The sequence below is a fragment of the Ambystoma mexicanum genome, chromosome 9 (genome assembly GCF_040938575.1).
Source record: "Ambystoma mexicanum isolate Mex_15411 chromosome 9, UKY_AmexF1_1, whole genome shotgun sequence".
NCBI lineage: Eukaryota > Metazoa > Chordata > Amphibia > Caudata > Ambystomatidae > Ambystoma > Ambystoma mexicanum.
The window spans coordinates 1,257,952,642-1,257,966,839 of NC_090931.1; positions in this window are offsets into that span (position 1 = coordinate 1,257,952,642).

A 14,198-nucleotide genomic window follows, 5' to 3' on the forward strand; every position below is an offset into this window, starting at 1 on the left:
CCGCGGCCTCCTCCAGCTGGGTGGAGAAGTCCCTGGTCAGAGGGCTGATTTGGACCGGAGGCTTCAGGTGGGAAAGGCAGCCCTCATGGACCTGGAAAATCACCTCATCCCTCCTGAAGTCACAAGTCACATCTTCCTTACCATAGGGGCAGGAAGTGTACACCAGGAAGTTCCCCCCATGCCGGGTAAAAATCATGTCTGGTGTTGTATTGTCCTCACTGTCACTGTCAACGCAGTCCTTGGGGATTGGCCCTAACAGTTCATTACCTAAATCAATGGAAAAATGTCGGTCATCAACCGCCATTCCAATAATGGTGCCTGCGGCTAGAGTAATACACTTTAAGTCGCTGTTATCCACCTCTATTAGAATGGTGTCATGTTCTATGTTGACTAATGGTGTTGGGTTTACCCCTAACCCATGCTGTTGGAGAGAAGCATTTAGATGTATGTAAGCATCAGGGTTTTGCAAATATTGTCCTCTTTTAGCTTTCACTTCCAGGGAGAATTGTCGGGTCCTTTCTGGGATGGTGACTTCCTCTTTGATCTGAATTTCAACTGCATAAGGTAGCAATTGAGCTGACCTAAATGCTTTTTCTGGATCATCAAAGCCCATGGGATTATCCGCTAATCGGGACCAAGCTTTGAAGTTTATTAGGTCCAAACTAATGGCAAAGCGATTGAGAATGTCACTGCCTAAGTAAAAGGCGGCAGGGACGTCTCGCACGACCCAACAATTGTGGACTATGCTCTTGTTGCCAATGGAGATTTTGAGCATACACCTGCTTGGCAGGAGATGTTTGGAATTAGGCGCTTCCAGGTCCATTTCCCATTTGTCTATCAGTTTGAATGTGGGAATGGCTGGATCTTTTGAGAGTTGGCGGAACATGGCTTCGCTGATGAAGCTCTTACCGTTGTTCACACACACTCGAGCGAGAACAGAGTCCTTCCCATCATTTAACTGAACAGGGATGAACAACTGCTCTCCAATTTGCTGAATATCAGCCAGGCTCTGAGCTGATTTCACATCTTTCTGGACTATAGGAGTGGGAGTTTCTGATTGTGGATTAGTAAAGAATTTCAGGGTGTTTCCTTCCAGTGTGGAATACTACCTTAAACTGGAAGGAAGGTTGATTTTCAGAAATAGAGAGGACCCCCCATCACCAGTCTGTTGTCCTACTACTATTACTGTCACGTCTGGAATTTGGTTGTTCTGGAAGTGAAATTCTACTTGGTCAGATTTTTGTTCAACCATGTGGCAGGTGCCGTTTAAACTAACATGGTTGACACTCTGTTTTAATTTTATTGGTCGGCTAGTCTGGGTCCAGAGGACCTTGTTTACGCAATCTATTAAGGGTGACAACCTCCTCAGGAGGTCATTCCCCAGTAAACAAGGGGTGCCCTCTGGAGTCACTACTATGACCGGGTGTTTCACCTTGTGTCGCCCGATCTTAATGTCCAAGTCTGCAGTCCCCTCAACGGGAATTTCCTTCCCGTCAAAGTTCTGCAGTTGTCCAGGAAGGGAGGTGAGAGGAATTTGGTAATTCTCTCCCCTTCCTGCATTCATTTCGTCAAAGGCCCTTCTGGACAGAAGGGTAGCTTGAGATCCAGTGTCCACCAGTGCCAAAATTGTACCCTGCCCCTGTACTTGTACCGGGGCATAGTATCTTCCCTCCTTCTCCTCAAGGGGGCACAGATAATGCACATTTTTGGACAACTGGTGGGCTAACTTTCTGGTTTTGGACATCGCTAGCGAAGAGATTTGGGCAGAATTCTGTGGAGAGCCTTGGGAATCTGAAAGAAAAAGTTGGCAACTGGAGATCAGAGCCATTGTGGGTTCCCCTGGCTCCGGTTCTGGGCCGCCCCCCCCTTTTTGGAGGCAGTCACCAGGATGGGTTTGAACCAGGAGATTTTCTTGCTGTTGGTTCTGGGATGAGATGGTGGGCGGTAGCTCAGTCTCCCCATCTCCCCAGTCTGGATTTGCATCCCTAGGGACCCATTTTTCTTTGGGAGGAGTTCCCCCCTCTCTGAAGGAGAAGATCCTTTTCCCAGGATCCTCTGAGGATCCCTCTCCCTCAAATTGGAAGATCTGTACCTCCTCCTCAAACTGAGTCTGTTTGGGTCTTTTGTTTCTCCTACCCCCCCTCTGCTCCTTAGGAGGCAGACTTTCAGGGGCAAGAGATTTTGTTTCCGGTTCCTGGGTTTCCAGGGGCTGTTTACAAGTGAGGAAGGAAGCTTCCTCCAAGGCTTTACACCCCCCTTCCCTTTGTGCCTCCTCCCTGGGAACCGGTGAGTTATCCGGGTGCTGCCCCCGTCATTGTTCTGGAGCACCAGGTCCAGAGTTGGGTGCGTTCTGCGCCGGCATGCCGATCTGAGGGTTCTGCTGAGCCCTCAGTATGTGACCCAGATCCCGCGCCATGTTTTGAACCTGGCGCTCTAACTGGGAAACCCGCTCAGGCTGATACGGGGCCCTGTTTTCTCCCCTGGGCTGATCCCGGGAAGGGTAGCTATCCCTTCTTTGGTAGTACCCCTGGTTGGGAAGATTTGGATACCCCTCCACCCTTGGCCTCCCCTCTCCCGGATTCGGTTGTCTGGGCTCAGGGAATTGGGGAAAGAAGGGTGGAGGATTTTGGGGCTGGAAGTTGGGTGGATACCTGGGGAAGAAGTTCTGCCCAGGGTTTGGTGAGTTCCTGCCCTCCTGTGAGAAGTTGGGAGGGAAGTTCTCTGGGTTAGGTGCTTGGCTGGATCCCCCCCCTTGGGCTGGAGGAGTCCACACATAACCCAGGATGGGTCTGTTTCCCTTGTAATGGGGGCTTACATAATCAGGAGAGCGAGGGACCCCATTTGTGGGGCTGCCTCCCTGGCTCCCTGTCTGTGACTGGCCCGAGGACCTTCTGGGCCTAGCATTATTAGGTGCAGGTAGGTTTTTAGGCCCCCCCCATCTCCAAATCTAAAACGGGGGTGACCTTTACCTCTGCCACCTTGGCAGCAGCAGGGGTGTTGTTGGCTTTGGGGTTTTTGGGCGCATTATTTTTATTTTCTATTGGCTTCTGCACCTCATAGATCCGGGTCGCCTGTTCAATGACCCAGTCTAAAGATCTTTTCTCGTGAAAATCCCTCACGAGCTGGGTCATTATGTATTTGGGCAAGGCATGGAAAAACGTATTAATAAATTCTCTGCTATCCGTGCGCACCCTTCTTGTGGTCTGTGCAAAAGCACGCTTTAACTCCTGCACAAATTCTTGTGGGGCCTGATCCTCCCCACATTGTAAATTGTAGGCTGCCTTGCGAGCCTCTTGAGGATTTCTATGAGTAGAAAAATGTTTCAAGATGGCCGCCTTATAGGTGGACCATCTTAAATGATTTTGGTCCTCCAGCCCCGCAAAGAAACTGGAGTATTCCGGGGAGAAGGTCCACTTTACATATTGAATACAGCTTTGGCTGTCCTTCAAATGGAAAGTCTCCATCATTTGCTCAAACAACTCTAAGTGCTCCCAAACACAATACTTGGCGTTCTTATGATAAGGCGTGATGATGCTCCTGATTGCCTTAATCTGCTTTAAGGGGTCCTTAAGCAAGGCCCTCTTTGTCTTATTGGCCCTTTTGGTCCGGGTAACCCTGGTCCATTCATCTTCTGACTCAGAGGCACTGCTCCCAGAGGTTCCCGTCTGTTCTTCCAGGTTTTCCCGGATTCTGCGAGCCTGGGAATGGCTGGCAGAATGTGGGGACCTGGTCTCCTGTGTCCTGTACCGCTCAGAGGAGTCTTCAGATCCCTCCTTGCTGCCAGGATTTGATGGGTACCCCCCCCACTGACCTAACTGGGCAGAGGTTTTCAGGATGCCCTTAATGGGCCTACTCTCCTGGGGTTCCCCATTAAATTGCACTGTGCTTGGGTTCCCATACCCGGATGCCCGCCCCTCCATTCCTGGGTGGTACTGGCCTATGAGCCCCATGCTTCTGGCTGGATAGTAATCTGCCATCCCTGTGGCCCTGTGCTCATGTGCGCCAAGGGACATGGGGGTGGCAGAGTCCAGGGACTGAGAGAGATAAAGGCCTCTGGTACTAGGGCTCCTGGGGTTATGCTCAGGAGTTTCTCTTTCCCAGCGAACCTCATCTCTATCCCTGTTGCAATGCAAGAGCCTGCGCCTTCAGTCCCTCAGTTAAGGCCTTACTAGACTCTATCAGTCTCTCCTGCATCGCTACCTGTTGTTGGAGTCTATCATTGTGCTGGCAGAGAGCCTCATTCTCTCTCTGTGCCTCCTGATTGGTCCTGGAGCACTGGGCCAGTCTTTGCTGCAGGAGGGTTACCTCCTGAGCTGTGTCCCTATTGGCCTGCTCCTTTCTTGCCAGAGCATCCTCCACCCTCCTGGTGTGTTCTAACAAGTTCTGGTGTTCTTTTTGGAGGTCACCCAGCCCCTGGAGGGCCAAGTGATTTTCTTCTGTTTTTCTTTTTAAATGGCAGACTTCCTGGCCTAAGGCGTCTCTTTCCTGACTAAGAGCCTGCATTTGTGCTGCCAGGTCGTCCCTCTGCCTTTGAAAGGCACCAGCTTTCTGGCGTTCTTCATCAAACTCTGCCTGGGTATCCAGGTCTTTCAAAATCAGCTTGTTGCTCTCTGCCTTCACTCTATCTAGATGACTTTGCAGGGTGGCTACCTGCTCCGTGCATGCCCTGTTAAAGTCTAATTGTTGCTCCAGCTTTTTCTGGCTCTGCAGTAAGGCGTCCAAACTGTCTTGGTGCTCCTTCTGCAGGGCCAGAAATCTAGTATCCTGGTCAGCCTTTTCCTGTTGCAGTATATCCATGTCCTCTTTTATTTTAATGATATACTGCCTACTATCATTTTCTGACTCCTGGCTCCTCTGCAGCCTCTGCTCAGAAGAGTCCAGATCAGATTGGGCCTTCTGTAATGCCAGCAGTTGCCTACTCGCCAGATCTTGGCCTTCAGCACATTTGTCCTGCATGGCTCCCATATGTAAATATAAATATGCCGCTACCCTGGCAATCTTGTTGTGCTCATCCTTGGCCTTAGAGGACATATATAGTTCACTCAGGGCCACATGTAAGGGACCCTGGTCTCTCCATGTATCTGACCCTGTTTCCGTGATCTGGGGTGCGATTGCTTGCAACCAGACCGGCTGGTCCTGATGAGTCCACTCACCTCTCACAAATAGCTTATGTAAGAAGTGCTCTCTGGCTATTTTCATATCTACCAAGGTCGTCATTCTGGAATTTGAGTTCCTTCCTGACTTACAGAAGTTTGTATTTTATTTTTGCAAAACAGACCTTTTCCTTAGAGCGTTCCTTTGAGGAGTGCTTTACAGCGTAACACAGCGTGGTGATCCGACCGGATATGTGTATCTGGTCAGCTGGCACACTGTATTAATCTGCACAAGTGATAGATCTAATCCGGAATCCCCGGCTACGAGCCCCCAATTTGTAAGAGGATTCAATTCAACACTACAGCTAAGTCAACGCCTAGTCTAGAATACTGAATGAAAACCCTTATTGATATATCTTTATGTCCAGTTCATGCGTTCTGGATGACTACCCCTATATAACACCCCTCTCTTGGAATCCCCCTGACCCCACTGAGCCAAGAAGTAGTTCTGTTTTGCAAGTTAAAAGGTTTATTTGAGAAATTAAACAATATATATATATACATCACACTTTATAATAAATTAATAATTGAATATCACACTTAATCTGATATGATAAAGATTAACAACGGAGAATCTGGCAGTAGCGCACTTCTTTATAATCACTAAGGAGTTGACATGAAATGGATAAGGTAGCACACTGGTAAATAGGGACAGAAGAATAATGTGGTAGAGAATGCTTTATAGGGTTCAAGGAAATGCAAGGTTGAATGAATAAAATGCAGTATAGAAGATAAACTGATATGGTTTCACAAAGGACAAGGTAATCACTTTCCCTTTGTGGCAATTCACCCCCCCTATACAACATAAGGAGATGGAAGGAAGAGCACACAGTTCAGGTATACAATCACCATGTAATACAGAGTTCCAGTTTCCCAGCCAGCTTAGAGGAGAATAGATATGAGTTTACACAGGCTCAAAATGCTTTTAATATGGTGACAATGCAGTGAGAAATATGCTGAAAATGCTTTTAATTCCCTTCAGGAGGTTCAGGTTGAGGATTAGTTGGTTTAAATTAGTTCAGGCTTACTTTAGCAATGTTCTAGGAATGATTGGCAGGTTAACGAATTTTTGGCAAATGAAAGCAAGGAAGCTGCTGTTTTCACACGTGGAGAAATTTGCAAATCGCGGCAAATTCGCGAGTGCGTTTTTCGCGATTGCGGCAAAAGCATAGGGAGTAGGAATGCGGTTCTAAGTTCATTAAAAAGCCAAGATTCCCAGCTTTCAGAGGAAAGTTACTGCAAGTCTCTAAGACAAACGGTCACGGAGATATGAGCGATATGGTAAAGGTCGTTTTTCAGATTTGAAATTTTAAAAGTTCAAAGTGACAAGTTACAGCTAGCAACTAGAAAATGACAGGTGACAGCTTTGCAACTGACAGGTGACAGTTAGGAGGCAGTTCTACTTAGATTAAAATAGCTTAGATTAGATTATTTTAACTAAGAGATTGGTTCTGCACAGTTCTGCTAGGTACTCACAATATATTTAGAAATGGAATGGGCCTCGCCACGGATCTGGTCAACAGGTTTTCTTCACTCGCCACGGATGGTCTCTGCGCACAGCGTCTGGGTCAGCTCTCTAGTTCTGCAAACAGCGGTCTGGGTCAGCTCTCTCTGCCTCTGGTTCTGGATACTGCTCTGCTTTCTCTGGGTACAGCACTGCTTCTGGATCTTTCTGCACAGCTTTCTCTGGACCCAGCGCTGATCTGCACGGCTCCTGGATGCTGCTATCGCTGTTAGGTTTGCTGGATGCTGAGGCCCACTGAGAAGAGTTCTCAGTTTGTGGGTTTAGGCCCTTGCTTTGAGTTCTGAATCAAGTTCTTTGGAGTTTTAAAGTCTAAGTGTTGAATCTAGTATCTTCTGGATGTTGTGTGGTCCGGCAGAGCGCGTTGCAGGAAATGGAATTGAATGTCCCCATCTGTCCTGACTGTCTGCTTTTATGTGTTTTGAAAGTGGGTGGAGAGGCTAGCTTTCTCGGCCCTACCCCTCTCCACTTGTCATTGGCCACTTCATCCTCTTCCCCTTGATTGGGGGAATGAAATGAAGTGTCATCATGATGAGGTCTTTTTATGATACAGAGAACCCACCCCTGTCAAATTACACACAATCTATATTTTGACCCAAAAGACATATTTGCACAGGTACACATTTGTTTAAAATTACATGCACCCATCACATATCACAGGAGGTATACCCTGTCCAAATCTGCTCTTCCTGAGAGCTTGACTTGAGAAATGGCAACATTTTGCACTTTTTAACTGGTTTCGCAATATCGGACATTACCCCAAATTTATACACATGTGCGCAAGGAGTATGGACATTAATTGATGAAGTGTCAGATTTTTAACATGCATACATTTTAAGTAATACCCTCTTAACTGCTAGCTTGCCCCCAGATCATACCACCGGTTCTAAAAACCTCTTAAAATGTGGGCAGAAAAATCACAAGAATTATGGTATCATTTAAATAATTTTCACAAGTCCGCTCTATGAAGGATCCATCTTTTTAGAGTTATGTTCTGGCCCCAAAGGGGTGTGGTTTCCCCCCAGCACAAGGTTGAATTTCTGGTTTTTCCAGTTCTGCCAAGCCAGCTTGCTCTCACAGGCAGTGCTCCTCCCCTTTCCTTCCAGGAGGAAGCCACATTTACGACTCCCACCAATAAAACGTTTGCCTGAGTCAGGACAGGGCTTTGTTCAATTTCCTGCAGAGCCCAGGTAATTCAATCAGAGAAGTGTCATATGCCTTTAGGTGGGAACAGCAAAAGGCAGCTAGGCCTGGGAACACAGCTGTTGTGCAAGTCTCAACTGCTGTCGGGGGTAGCTGGTGGGCAGAATTCAGTTCCTTAAGCCAGGCCCCAGCTAATGTCACTTTTAGTTACCCAGTTTTTTGCATTCAAATAAAACTAACCATTTTTACATATGCAGCTAGAATGCTGATTCTAAGTTTAAAACTATGACATTTAAACAATTGCAACCTATGTGACACTCAAAAGTAGGTCACTCATTTCTTTTAAACATTTAGATTTTTAGTGTCTTTCAGTCCAAATTTACTTAAACTGCTGAAATCCACAGCTCAGCCAGTCTTGTTATAAACCTTCAAGTCACTTCAGAATATAACTTTACATTGTATCCACCTCTCAGTAAGTCTTTCTTTGGCCTGATTTGGGTTCATTTATTCAGTTTTACACAAAAAAAAGTCTGGTGTTGTTTTAAAACGCCGGCTTTCTGATAGTGGTGAGTACTGGTAATGCAACCATTTTTGGGATTTAAGAAAATGAATTCCCCACAATTCTAGGTTGCTTTTGGCAATCAGCATTGCCATTCCCAATGGTTTCAGGCTACTGTGTGGGTAGTCCAATGGTGGTTTTAGGCAGTGCCCTTCTGTGCCCATAACATCGGCAAAAATGGGTGGCAGCCTATTCTTCATGCATTTCCCTGGGCATTTTTTGGGAAGCTCTGGCCATCATGATGTTTTCAATGCCAGTACTGCACAGTTTTTGAGGTAGGGCTCGGATGCATGGGTAAAAACATCCCACAACATGCAGACTGATATTTGGAACCTATATCATTCATCATCGGTTGCAGTTAATCTGACACAAACTCATTTTTGTATCTTACATCACGCATTTTTCACTCCAGCAAGAATTACAAACGTTGCCAATAATTCTCCCAATAATTGTTGGTCATGTCGTACACCCAATACTGATTTGTTTATGCTTTTTGGTCTAAAATGTGGCTATGTCTTCAAATGATTTTTCTTTTTCAGGAACCACTGTCACTTTGTAATCTCATGATTGGTCCTATTGTAAACCCTTACATACAATGTACTGAATCACTTTGTTTATTTAATTTATGTATAATCATTTCATTCCACAAATATTACCTCCAATTGGAAAGATTCCTCCAAATTGTCATTCACTATGTGGTGGAGTTATATCTGTTCTATTCATCGTATAGAATAATGTCATGCTTCCTCTTCCAATTGTTTACATGAATTTGAGAAAAAATTGAATATTTTTATCCAGTACCTTAATGGAACGGATTAATGATACACTAATATGCATTTCGCGTATTGATTTATATAGCAATGGATTGTCCCTCCCATAACCTTCCCTCTTGTTCTGTGTCTTGTCTGTCCACCCTATTTGTCAACATTTTTCTTTCACAGCCTTAATTCTATATTAATATGTTATTGATATTTAAATTTGTTTGGTCAATGTTAAAATATTCTGTTATTCACAAAATGCCTTTTCCATGGTATATTTGCATTGATTAATAAACTTGCTTGATAAAAAAAATTATTAAACAGAAAATAAAGTGTCATCCCATATCATATCATACCCTTCCCTATGCATCTTGACATCCCTCCAACCACCTTCTATTCCCTCTTTTCCTTCTTCCCTTCTCTCATAGCCTTCAGCCTCAACTTGGTCTGACTTCTGCTTCACTCTCCAGGCTCCCCACCTCCCTCTGTCCCCCCCTGTACAAACACCCTTCAAATAAGAAGCTTCTGTTCATCCAAAATCTCTGACTACATCTATCCCACCGGCCTACTATTTATTTATTTATTTATTGTATTTGTAAAGTGCCATACAGCCCAAGGGCCTTGAGGCGCTGTTGCAAGAAAAATGTCTTAGTTACAGGCATAGGTGGACATACTCGTGGGTTACAGGGAGCATGATTTACGCAAGGTTATACCAGACAACAGAATCAAGTTTCAATTTACATAGGTGCTGGTTTGCATAAGGGATGATGAACATAGTTGGCCAAGGGCCAAGTTATACAAACAGCCATGTTTAAATGGCTTTCCTGAAAGCAGTGTGTGGGTTGGCAGAGAATTCCATTGAGAGGCAGCGATAAATGGGAAGATGGAGCCTCCTGCGCGTGCCCTCAAGGTTTGAGGAATAGTGACCATGTTGGAATATGCCGTTCTAGTAGATCTATCTGAATGGGATTTCACCAGTCTCTGGGAGAGATACCTTGGAGCTGTGTTGTTGAGACACTTGTGAGTGATGGCGAGGGTTTTGAAGGTTATGCGCTCCTTAATGGGGAGCCAATGGACTAGTCTTCTTGTTGCAGAAATGTGTTCCTCCTTTAAGATGCCAGTGGCTGCCCGAAGGGCATTGTTCTGAATGATTGGCAGCTTTTTGATGTTCTTAGCAGACGTGCTAACTAGGAGGGAATTGCAATATTCTAATCGGGAGCCGATTATCGCCCTGGCTATGGTGAGGCAGTTATGTTTGGACAAAAAGTGCCTGGCTGCGTTGATCAACTTTGAATGGTAGGCCGCGGCCGATGCAATCGCATTTACTTGTGTGCTCATGGTGAGGTTGGAGTCTAGGAAGACCCCTAGGGTTTTTACTGCTTGCGAGACTGGAATAGGCGTGTTATCGATGGTGTATGCCTTGTAGTTCTCTTTGAGTTTTTTTAAGATAGCCGGGGAGCATACACCCTACTCTTCCACACCTCCTTTCACTCTTTCACTTGGCCTCTGGAATGAACAATCCCTCTGCAACAAGTCTTCCTACATCACTGGCCACTTCAACTCTTATCTCCTTCAACTTTCACTTCTTGCTATCAAAGAAACCTGGGTCTCCCCATGTCTCTGCTACACTAGCAATTCTCTATGCAGACTCTGCTACCAACTCCACTTCCCCCGACCTGTTGGGAAGGGTGGTGGTGTGGGGTTCCTTATCAAGATGGCCTCATTACCCTATCTGATGTCACCTCTTTCTCTTTTGAATATGACACTATTGAATTCCTCCCTCCTAGCCTAGAACTGGCTCTCTATTGACCCCCTGGTCCTCTCAGTTTCTTCTTCCCTCATCTGAACCTTACCCTTGAGTCACTTCCTACCAACATCCCTATTGTCATGCTGGGGGAATTTAACCTCCCCAAGCCCTCTGCATCCACCAACCTTGAACTTAACTCCCTCCTATCTGACCGTTCCCTCTACTCCTGCCACAATCTGCTTACCTACTGTGGTGGGAAGTCTCTTAATCTTGTCTTTGTCTCTACTTGGCTCTCCTCCTCTGACCTCTCCATTGACCCCTCTCTGTTCGATCACTCATTGTTCATTTTAACATCTCTGTCCCTCTGCCTTCTTCTCCTTAGCCCCCGCTTCAATCACTAAGATGAAATTCAAGAAGGACTCTCTTGCCCCTTACCTTGATTATTTATGTTTTAATAATATGTTCATAGCCAACAATGAGTTTACATATACAAAAAACACATCAGTAGCGACCTAATTTTCCATTTTTCCATCAAGCAAAAAAAACAAATTAAAATATATATATATTCCATCAGATAGCTCCTTTAAAATTGTTAAAATAGTCTCATAAAATCTCATCATATATATGGAAAATCAGATGCATATAATTTCCTTCCCTCAGTTTTTGCCATGTTTTTTCGATCTCATCTGATAGACACGAGTTCTTATATCTTAGACAGTATTTGACATGCAAATTACATATACTTTCACAATCACATATTAAATGTTTGGCCGTCTCGATCTTTTCCATCCCGCAAAGTCTGCATAATCTTAATCTTTTCTCGATGGCGAGTTTTACACCTAATATCTCCACAGTGTCACATCTGTTAAACTTAAACATAAGATACAATCTGACTATAGACTGATTAGGAAAGGCATATTGGTATTTCGGTTTCTGCGCTTCAATGGACCAGTGTTCTAAAAATAGGCCACTAGTTGATTATGTAGAGAGATAGAGAGAGCATGTCTCTTTCTTAAGCACACCCATAGATCTCGCCTTGTAGTAACTTTTTAATCTTTGCATGCAAGACATTCCCCTTTGCCCATTTCCCATATGTTAAATATAGCCCATACAAAGTTTTAAAATGTTTATCATGCTCTCGATCCTCAAAGATTTCCATCAATTCCCTCACAAAGGTGTTAGTAGTCAGCGTACTTAACTTCACATATAACATAGAAGATTTTTGTTATCTGTTGCATATCTAAAATCACATTCCAATAAAATATATTCACATGATACTGACGATGGCAGTCTAAAAAGCAATTTAAAAATGTTTCCTTCCAGTTTACTTATTTCATTTAAATACATACTTTCCCATATCTCTGCCACATATAATAGGCATGATATTATTTTACTGGAGTAAAGCAATAAAATCGTATTCACCGAGACCCCACCTTGCCTACCTATGAATTGACTAAGAGCACCTGCTGTCTTTAAGCATTTAAGTTTTGTCTCACACCAATGCAGTTTCCATGACAACTTCTGGTCTATTAAGACTCCCAAATATCTATAGCATTCAACATTTTCGATGACTTCTTTTTTCAACACCCATTTATATATATTGTAACGGGATTGTTTTGTGGTGCCTAAAAAGGCCATCACCTTCATTTTTGCTATGTTTATTACCAAGCCATTCTTTTCAGAGAATTGTATCAGGCAAATTAACTTGTTTTGGAGCCCTACTAGCGTGTAGTCCAACTGAACCAGATCATACGCATACCCTAACCAGGCTAAGTATGTCTTACCCAACTTCACCGCATCTGTGGCACACTTATCCATCTCCTTCATACAGTCGGCCAAGTAAAGATTAAATAACGTGGCAGCTAGACTACATCCTTGTTTCACTACACATACTGTTGGGATTGCCTCAGACAATCGTCCTTCACCATCAAGTCGAATTTTAACAGATGTTTCTGAGTATAACAGCTGTATCATGTATAGTAACCCTGGCGGGATCCCCCATTTTGCTAATTGAATGCACAATTTTTCCTTTACAATGGTGTCAAACCCAGCGGAAAAGTCAATAAATATAGCATACACAGGTAATTTTCGCACCCCACAGGAATACTCAACCGCTGACACTAAATTTATGATGTTATGAGTTGTGGATGATTTAGCACGAAATCCGGCTTGAGATATCGGCAAGATCTCGGTCTCTGCTATCCATTGGTTCAGATCTTCCAACAAGACCTTCGCAAATATTTTTGCCGGAATGTCTAGCATCGCTAGCATTTGATCGTTTTTTGGATCTTTCCACTCTCCCTTTTTATGAATAGGGAGGATAATACTGTCTCGCCAGGATTCTGGGATTATCCCATGTTTACCAATCCAAGAAAACAAGATGTTGAGTGCTTTGGCCCATTCTTCGGGCACGCGACCTAGCAGTGCATTACATGTCCGATCAGGGCCAGTGGCTCTGGAGGTATGTAGTTTTACTATCATCCTTTCTTAGGAAACCTCCGAGAAATTCCCCTGCCATTGCGCTTGACTAACTTTGAATCCTTCCTCTTTGACTGCATGGGACCCAAGGGTGTTTTTTACATGTAAAATCCAATCCCTTTCCGCTACACTATTAACCAGTAATATTCTTGTTTTTACTCCATTTATTGCCTTCCATATGCCCTGATGATTATTACTCCTGGCTTGGGCTGCAATATTCAGCCAAATTTCCTTTGATTTTTTTTTTTATGGGTTCGCAGCCACATACCATATACAGGGTAATTCATAGAATTTCGCAGAAAAGTGTCGCAAGCGTCTGGCGCAGAGTGTCCGCGTGCGATTGTCTGCGCCAGGCACGTGCGCTAAAACCGATTTCCGCGCACAGCGTATTCATGGATTCTAGGCTCCCAAACCAGCCGTGGCGCAGAGTATCGCAGCGACCCTGCAGCAGCGCCAGTAACGCCCCCAAGAACGCCCTCGCGCAAGGAAAAGCCATCAAAATCGCAAAATCATCGCAAAGGGCTGCGCTAACCTTGGACCAGTTTACAGGGCTGCCAAACAAGGAACGCAAAGCGGGTAACGTTCATATCAGGGGTACGCGGGAAGTTTTACACGCGATTAGCCAGGGTACGTGTATTACAGGGGTACGCGGGAAGTTCAACACGCGATTGGCCAGGGTACGTGTATTACAGGGGTACGCGTGAAGTTTTACATGCGATTAGCCAGGGCACGTGTATTACAGGGGTACGCGGCAATTATCACACGCGATTTGGCTGGGTACGTGTATTACAGGGGTATACGGGAAGTTTTACACGCGATTTGGCTGGGTACGTGTATT